The sequence below is a fragment of the Mytilus trossulus genome, chromosome 5 (genome assembly GCF_036588685.1).
Source record: "Mytilus trossulus isolate FHL-02 chromosome 5, PNRI_Mtr1.1.1.hap1, whole genome shotgun sequence".
Lineage (NCBI taxonomy): Eukaryota > Metazoa > Mollusca > Bivalvia > Mytilida > Mytilidae > Mytilus > Mytilus trossulus.
In genome coordinates this window covers 65,240,445-65,249,631 of record NC_086377.1, presented here as the reverse complement: position 1 = coordinate 65,249,631, position 9,187 = coordinate 65,240,445, and positions in this window count along the sequence as shown.

Sequence of the window (9,187 nt, the reverse complement as noted above, 5' to 3'; positions counted from 1 at the left end):
GTATATGAGGGTCTGGATGGGGGGGTCTGTTATTCTGTAAACATTTAATTTTCACCCCATTTTTCTCTAATCTTTAAAAAAATAACCCCTTTTTTCTCTAATCTTCCAAAAATTAACCCTTTTATTCTCTAATCATCTATTTTTTGGCTCATTATTCTCTAATCTTCATTTTTTAAGGGCATTATTCTTTAATCATTTAACCCCATCCAAACCCTCGTATATTGTTTTGTTTTCTGATTTTTTTTTATGTTTGTGAGGTTAAAAGTTCAAATAGTTCATACTGAACATGAAATTTTAAAGATGTTCAAAGTGTTTTTTTTATTAGTGTAAATTAGAATTTATAAAGCGAGTTTTGAATGTAGTTATTTTTGACATTTTGAAATGTATATATTTGCTGTTAAGATTATTATAAGGCAATGAAATTAAAAAAAAATGTTGTAGAAATGAGAAAAACAGTTTATTATAATGTATTATATTTGCTCAAGTGGTTCTTGCATTTTATTCTGTCCATTAAAAAAATGTACACAGATAGATCAAATCTTTTTATGGTAGTGAGTCATTATTAACCAATCATTTTCTTATATCATACAACACAGGCTTTTACACATTGTGACTTGGATGGAGAGTTGTCTCATGGGCACTCATGCCACATCTTCTCATATCTATCAAATGTAATCTTAAAACAAGTTTTTTTCACAATTTGATTTTAAATGAGAGGCAAAAATGTAATGGACAGATGGAAATGGTAAATCCACCATTGTTGTATCTGAACCAATTGTTTATGTATGTTCAATGATCATTTGATAGTATACACCAAGGAGACATGTAAAGTCTCCTGTTATATTTCATACAAAAGGATTAAACTCTCCATTACCTCAATCCACAATACATTGCTTGGCTGAACACAGTTGTATACAACTGGAGAGGTCCAACCCAGACATATAGGCTTCTGACATGAAGAGGTCCAACCCTGACATATAGGATTCTGACACACAATAACTGTTGGGTACAACTGGAGAGGTCAAACCCTGACATATCACTTCTGACATGGAGAGGTCCAACCCTGACATATATGCTTCTGACATGGAGAGGTCCAACCCTGACATATAGGCTTCTGACATGGAGAGGTCCAACCCTGACATATATGCTTCTGACATGGAAAGGTCCAACCCTGACATATAGGCTTCTGACATGGAGAGGTCCAACCCTGACATATAGGCTTCTGAAATGGAGAGGTCAAACCCTGACATATAGGCTTCTGACATGGAGAGGTCCAACCCTGACATATAGGCTTCTGACATGGAGAGGTCCAACCCTGACATACAGGCTTCTGACATGGAGAGGTCCAACCCTGACATATAGGCTTCTGAAATGGAAAGGTCCAACCCTGACATATAGGCTTCTTACATGGAGAGGTCCAACCCTGACATACAGGCTTCTGACATGGAGAGGTCCAACCCTGACATATAGGCTTCTGATATGGAGAGGTCCAACCCTGACATATAGGCTTCTGACATGGAGAGGTCCAACCCTGACATATAGGCTTCTGAAATGGAGAGGTCAAACCCTGACATGGAGAGGTCCAACCCTAACATACAGGCTTCTGACATGGAGAGGTCCAACCCTGACATATAGGGTTCTGACATTGAGAGGTCCAACCCTGACATATAGGCTTCTGATAGGAGAGGTCCAACCCTGACATATAGGCTTCTGACACAGGATAACTGTTGGATACAACTGGAGAGGTCCAACCCTGACATTTAAATTTCATAGATTTTTATACGACCGCAAATTTTGAAAAAATTTTCGTCGTATATTGCTATCACGTTGGCGTCGTCGTCGTCGTCGTCGTCGTCGTCGTCGTCGTCGTCGTCGTCGTCGTCCGAATACTTTTAGTTTTCGCACTCTAACTTTAGTAAAAGTGAATAGAAATCTATGAAATTTTAACACAAGGTTTATGACCATAAAAGGAAGGCTGGTATTGATTTTGGGAGTTTTGGTCCCAACATTTTAGGAATTAAGGGCCAAAAAGGGCCAAAATAAGCATTTTCTTGGTTTTCGCACTATAACTTTAGTAAAAGTGAATAGAAATCTATGAAATTTAGACACAAGGTTTATGACCACAAAAGAAAGGTTGGGATTGATTTTGGGAGTTTTGGTTTCAACAGTTTAGGAATTAGGGGCCAAAAAAGGGCCCAAATAAGTATTATTCTTGGTTTTCGCACAATAACTTTAGTTAAAGTAAGTAGAAATCAATGAAATTTTAACACAATGTTTATGACCACAAAAGGAAGGTTGGTATTTAATTTTGGGAGTTTCGGTCCCAACAGTTTAGGAATTAGGGGCCAAAAAGGGACCCAAATAAGCATTTTTCTTGGTTTTTGCACCATAGCGTTAGTATAAGTAAATAGAAATCTATGAAATTTAAACACAAGGTTTATGACTATTAAAGGAAGGTTGGTATTGATTTTGGAAGTTTTGGTCCCAACAGTTAAGGAAAAAGGGGCCCAAAGGGTCCAAAATTAAATTTTGTTTGATTTCATCAAAATTGAATAATTGGGGTTCTTTAATATGCCGAATCTAACTGTGTATGTAGATTCTTAATTTTTGGTCCCGTTTTCAAATTGGTCTACATTAAGGTCCAAAGGGTCCAAAATTAAACTTAGTTTGATTTTAACAAAAATTGAAACCTTTGGGTTCTTTGATATGCTGAATTTAAAAATGTTCTTAGATTTTTGATTATTGGCCCAGTTTTCAAGTTGGCCCAAATCGAGGTCCAAAATTAAACATTGTTTGATTTCATCAAAAATTGAATAATTGGGGTTCTTTGATATGCCAAATCTAACTGTGTATGTAGATTCTTAATTTTTGGTCCAGTTTTAAAATTGGTCTAAATTAAAGTGCAAAGGGTCCAAAATTAAACTAAGTTTGATTTTAACAAACATTAAATTCTTGGGCCTCTTTGATATGCTGAATCTAAACATGTACTTAGATTTTTGATTATGGGCCCAGTTTTCAAGTTGGTCCAAATCAGGATCTAAAATTATCATATTAAGTATTGTGCAATAGCAAGTCTTTTCAGTTGCACAGTATTGTGCAATGGCAAGATATATCTAATTTCACAATATTGTGAAATAGCAAATTTTTTTTTTAATTAAGAGTTATCTTTCTTTGTCCAGTATAGTAAGCAAGAAATATCTGCAAGATTTTTTTTTAATTGGAGTTATCTTTCTTTGTCCAGAATCAACTTAAATCTTTGTTATATACAATATACAATGTATATTCACTTTTTACTACCAACTGATAAATTTAAATAATCTTTACCATTCAGTGATAACAAGCAGTTTTTTTACATCTTAATATTTTATGATGTATTTAAATGAGTAGTTATTGTTGCAAACTCCATTAGAATATTTTAATTGAGATAAGTTTTGGAATAAGGGAAAGGGGGATGTGATTGAAAAATTGGGTTCAATTTTTCTCATTTGAAATTTCATAAATAAAAAGAAAATTTCTTCAAACATTTTTTTGAGAGGATTAATATTCAACAGCATAGTGAATTGCTCTAAGAGAAAACAAAAAAATTAAGTTCATTAGAACACATTCATTCAGTGTCAGAAAACTATGCTGTGTCAACTATTTAATCACAATCCAAATTTAGAGCTGAATCCAGCTTGAATGTTGTGTCCATACTTGCCCCAACCGTTCAGGGTTCAACCTCTGCGGTCGTATAAAGCTACGCCCTGCGGAGCATCTGGTTATAAATTGATACTAAAGCTATATTGTCCGTAACCCAACTGTCTTCAAACAAGGATGACAACATACCAATAAATGACTGCAAACATTTTGTACGGATGAGGATTAACACCCATTAAAAGTGAAAATTAAATATTTGAGTGGTTTAAATCAGTTTGTTGAAGACTGCAACATGAATGCTTATTTGATAGAGGACACATAGGTTGTAAAAATGCCAAAGAAGGTTGATATTTTGCTTTGTGATTTGCTTAATGTGAAAATGCTTGTTAAAGATCAAATATATGGTGTATGACAGAACTCAGTTTTTAATATCTTTGTAATATAATTTCCTTTTGCATATTAATTTTCAGCAGTTCTTTGATATCTGTTTAATAATGATGTAGATAAGAGACAAAGTTTATTTTTACTAATTTTGTGAAGGTTGTACTTTTATGCCAGAATGTATTTTTCTACTTTTAAGCATTAAGAAAACAAAAATTAAAATAACGATTAATGTATTTAAGAAGAGCTATTACTTTAAATACCTTTACCTGTTACAATAAATTTTCCAAACATGAGTAGATTCCAACTTTTTCAAATATATCATTGAACTAATTTCTCATAATTTGTTTTTAGCTTACAAAAAGAGATAAAACAAATACTTGTAATTTGAATATAGATATACACTTTGTTGTTTAGCTATAGATTTTGATACTAGAATGCATATGAAATTAAGTGCAAAGGGAGATAATATATCATTTACACACTTATTGTTTGTGAACAGTGTGTACCAGCTATTGAAGTTTTCCATGTTTGTTGGGGAACATTATTGTCCATTCCATTGTGTACTCTCATCTTTATTCTATCAGGAAAATAAGATTGATAAAAAAAAATTTGAAATGTCATATTGTCTTCTGATTTAATCATTGGTTTATTGATATTCATAATTATTATCAAATTTACGTTTTAAAATAAATATTTGAATATTTAAACAATGCAACTTATTGGAAGAAAAAAATATTAATGTGTAATATTTTTATATGTGGTATATCCAAATGAGACAGAAATAATTACCATATCAAATGACGTTTAGAGGCAACATACGTTCTACATCATTAGCATAGATGTTTATTCTTTAGGGAAAGCTTAGCATTAAAAGATTAATAGAAACAATAAACAAAAATCTACCACTACAAGTGAAAGGTTAAGTAGCTGTTAAACCTGGCGTAATCCACAATTTACTACGTAAGTAATGCCGATACCAAATGAAGAATGTAACAGTTGTCCATTTTTATCCCCCACCTACGATAATAGAGGGGCATTATGTTTTCTGGTCTGTGCGTCCGTCTGTCCGTCATACCGTCCGTCCGTTCGTTCTTTCGTTCAGGTTAAAGTTTTTGGTCAAGGTACTTTTTGACTTCAAACTTAGTATACATGTTCCCTATAATATGATCTTTCCAATATAATTGCCAAATTAGACTTTTGACCCCAATTTCACGGTCCACTGAACATAGAAAATGATAGTGCAAGTTTCAGGTTAAAGTATTTGGTCAAGGTAGTTTTTGATTTAGTTGAAGTCCAATCAACTTGAAACTTTGTACACATGTTCCTTAGGTTATGATCTTTCTAATTTCAATGCCAAATTATATTTTTATGCCCCACCTACGATAGTAGAGGCCTGCATTATGTTTTCTGGTCTGTGCGTCCGTTCGTCCGTCTGTCCCGCTTCAGGTTAAAGTTTTTGGTCTAGGTAGTTTTTGATGAAGTTGAAGTCCAATAGACTACAAACGTGGTACACATGTTCCCTATGATATGATCTTTCAAATTTTAATGCCAAATTAGAGTTTTTACCCCAATTTCACGGTCCATTGAACATAGAAAATGAAAGTGCGAGTGGGGCATTCATGTACTGGGGACACATTCTTGTTTATCCCAATTTCACGGTCCACTGAACATTATGCGAGTGGGGCATCCCTGTACTATGGACACATTCTTGTTTTATTATGTTTTTGAGCTTTTGATTTGCCATTGGCTTATGGACTTTCCATCTTGAATTTATTTTTATTGTGACTTTGCTTCCCATCAACTAAGTATTACACCTGGTTTGAAATACACCATATAAAAGTAGGTAAAAGATTTCAATAAGGGCAGTCAAAAAGCATAAGTTGAAGAACAAGAGTGCACACGCTGAAATGTCTCACTTTTTATACGACCGCAAATTTTGAAAAAAATTTCGTCGTATATTGCTATCACGTTGGCGTCGTTGTCATCGTCGTTGTCGTCCAATACTTTTAGTTTTCGCACTCTAACTTTAGTAAAAGTGAATAGAAATATATGAAATTTTAACACAAGGTTTATGACCATAAAAGGCAGGTTGGTATTGATTTTGGGAGTTTTGGTCCCAACATTTTAGGAATTAGGGGCCAAAAAGGGCCCAATTAAGCATTTTCTAGGTTTTCGCACTATAACTTTAGTTTAAGTTAATAGAAATCTATGAAATTTTGACACAAGGTTAATGACCACAAAAGAAAAGTTGGGATTGATTTTGGGAGTTTTGGTTTCAACAGTTTAGGAATTAGGGGCCAAAAAAGGGCACAAATAAGCATTATTCTTGGTTTTTGCACAATAACTTTAGTTTAAGTAAATAGAAATCAATGAAATTTACACACAATGTTTATGACCACAAAAGAAAGGTTGGGATTGATTTTGGGAGTTTTGGTTTCAACAGTTTAGGAATTAGGGGCCAAAAAAGGGCACAAATAAGCATTATTCTTGGTTTTTGCACAATAACTTTAGTTTAAGTGAATAAAAATCAATGAAATTCATTCACAATGTTTATGACCACAAAAGAAAGGTTGGGATTGATTTTGGGAGTTTTGGTTTCAACAGTTTAGGAATTAGGGGCCAAAAAGGGACCCAAATAAGCATTTTTCTTGATTTTCGCACCATAACGTTAGTATAAGTAAATAGAAATCTATGAAATTTAAACACAAGGTTTATGACCATAAAAGGAAGGTTGGTATTGATTTTGGAAGTTTTGGTCCCAACAGTTTAGGAAAAAGGGGCCCAAAGGGTCCAAAATTAAACTTTGTTTGATTTCATCAAAATTGAATAATTGGGGTTCTTTGATATGCCGAATCTAACTGTGTATGTAGATTCTTAACTTTTGGTCATGTTTTCAAATTGGTCTACATTAAGGTCCAAAGGGTCCAAAATTAAACTTAGTTTGATTTTGACAAAAAATGAATCGGTTGGGTTCTTTGATATGTTGAATCTAAAAATGTACTTAGATTCTTGATTATTGGCCCAGTTTTCAAGTTGGTCCAAATCTGGGTCCAAAATTAAACTTTATTTGATTTCATCAAAAATTGAATAAATGGGGTTCTTTGATATGCCAAATCTAACTGTGTATGTAGATTCTTCATTTTTGGTCCCGTTTTCAAATTGGCCTACATTAAGGTCCAAAGGGTCCAAAATTAAACTAAGTTTGATATTAACAAAAATTAAATTCTTGGGCCTCTTTGATATGCTGAATCTAAACATGTACTTAGATTTTTGATTATGGGCCCAGTTTTCAAGTTGGTCCAAATCAGGATCTAAAATTATTATATTAAGTATTGTGCAATAGCAAGTCTTTTCAATTGCACAGTATTGTGCAATGGCAAGAAATATCTAATTTCACAATATTGTGAAATAGCTAAAAAAAAAATAATTAGAGTTATCTTTCTTTGTCCAGAATAGTAAGCAAGAAATATCTTATTGCAAGATTTTTTTTAATTGGAGTTATCTTTCTTTGTCCAGAATCAACTTAAATCTTTGTTATATACAATATACAATGTATATTCACTTTTTACTACCAACTGATAAATTTAAATAATCTTTACCATTCAGTGATAACAAGCAGTTTTTTTTTACATCTTAATATTTTATGATGTATTTAAATGAGTAGTTATTGTTGCAAACTCCATTAGAATATTTTAATTGAGATTAGTTTTGGAATAAGGGAAAAGGGGGATGTGATTAAAAAATTGGTTTCAATTTTTATACGACCGCAAATTTTGAAAAAAATTTCGTCGTATATTGCTATCACGTTGGCGTCGTCGTCGTCGTCGTCGTTGTCCGAATACTTTTAGTTTTCGCACTCTAACTTTAGTAAAAGTGAATAGAAATCTATGAAATTTTAACACAAGGTTTATGACCATAAAAGGAAGGTTGGTATTGATTTTGGGAGTTTTGGTCCCAACATTTTAGGAATTAGGGGCCAAAAAGGGCCCAAATAAGCATTTTCTTGGTTTTCGCACTATAACTTTAGGTTAAGTTAATAGAAATCTATGAAATTTTGACACAAGGTTGATGACCACAAAAGAAAGGTTGGGATTGATTTTGGGAGTTTTGGTTTCAACAGTTTAGGAATTAGGGGCCAAAAAAGGGCCCAAATAAGCATTATTCTGGGTTTTCGCACAATAATTTTAGTTTAAGTAAATAGAAATCAATGAAATTGAACATAATGTTTATGACCACAAAAGGAAGATTGGTATTGATTTTGGGAGTTTAGGTCCCAACAGTTTAGGAATTAGGGGCCAAAATGGACCCAAATAAGCATTTTTCATGGTTTTCGCACCATAACGTTAGTATAAGTAAATAGAAATCTATGAAATTTAAACACAAGGTTAATGACCATAAAAGGAAAGTTGGTATTGATTTTGGGAGTTTTGGTCCCAACAGTTTAGGAAAAAAGGGGCCCAAAGGGTCCAAAATTAAACTTTGTTTTATTTCATCAAAATTGAATAATTGGGGTTCTTTGATATGCCGAATCTAACTGTGTATGTAGATTCTTAACTTTTGGTCCCGTTTTCAAATTGGTCTACATTAAGGTCCAAAGGGTCCAAAATTAAACTTAGTTTGATTTTAACAAAAATTGAATCCTTGGGGTTCTTTGATATGCTGAATCTAAAAATGAACTTAGATTTTTTATTATTGGCCCAGTTTTCAAGTTGGCCCAAATCGGGGTCCAAAATTAAACTTTTTGATTTCATCAAAAATTGAATAAATGGGGTTCTTTGATATGCCAAATCTAACTGTGTATGTAGATTCTTCATTTTTGGTCCCGTTTTCAAATTGGCCTACATTAAGGTCCAAAGAGTCCAAAATTAAACTAAGTTTGATTTTAACAAAAATTAAATTCTTGGGCCTCTTTGATATGCTGAATCTAAACATGTACTTAGATTTTTGATTATAGGCCCAGTTTTCAAGTTGGTCCAAATCAGGATCTAAAATTATTATATTAAGTATTGTGGAATAGCAAGTCTTTTCAATTGCACAGTATTGTGCAATGGCAAGAAATATCTAATTTCACAATATTGTGAAATAGCAAATTTTTTTTTAATTAGAGTTATCTTTCTTTGTCCAAAATAGTAAGCAAGAAATATCTTATTGCAAGAATTTTTTTAAT